Here is a 723-nt window from a genome sequence, read left to right on the forward strand (position 1 = left end):
CAGTGGCCGGTCAAAAATCCTGTAATTACCCTCAGTTTGTCCTTTGGAAAATTCATGAGTAGCCTGTATCTTGTCAGATTGTAACCTCCTAATAAGCTTTTAGCCTGACGCTGACCCATGGTGTCACGCCAATGCAGTTCCCTCAATTTTCTAATGTCCCTTCTGAGCATATCCTTTATAGTACTTGGTCCCACTGCCAGAAAGGGCTCAGGTCCTATCGGGGCCGAGGAAGCAGCTAATCTGGCCAGGTGATCAGCCTCCTCATTTCCTGCCACCCCCGTGTGCCCTGGTACCCACATTAGTTGGATATCATTGACCTCCGCCAGAGCATTAAGCCTCTCAACACATTCCAAAACCAAGGAGGACCTGATCTCGAATGATGAGAGTGCCATAAGTGCCGCCTGACTATCACTTTGTATAAGTATCCTTTCATTCCTATAATTCCTACTCATGTTGATCTCAGCGCACAAACCGATGGCATAGACCTCCGCTTGAAAGATGCTTGGGAAGGTTCCCAGGGGCACCGAAACCTTCAGCCTGGGGCCGTACACGCCTGCTCCAATCCCCGCAGGTGTTTTGTAGCCGTCAGTGTACCACTGTATTGTGCTCGCCTGTATGTGCCTTTCCATAATAGAGGCACACCAGGTCACCTTGCTGTAAGTGTATGTCCTGAAATTCCTTTTGAAGATAACCTGTCTGTTGATATCGTCTCTGGGGAAAAGA

The sequence above is a fragment of the Rhagoletis pomonella genome, unplaced genomic scaffold (genome assembly GCF_013731165.1).
Source record: "Rhagoletis pomonella isolate Grant_MI unplaced genomic scaffold, Rhpom_1.0 Rhpom_scaffold_00001, whole genome shotgun sequence".
Classification (NCBI taxonomy): Eukaryota; Metazoa; Arthropoda; class Insecta; order Diptera; family Tephritidae; genus Rhagoletis; species Rhagoletis pomonella.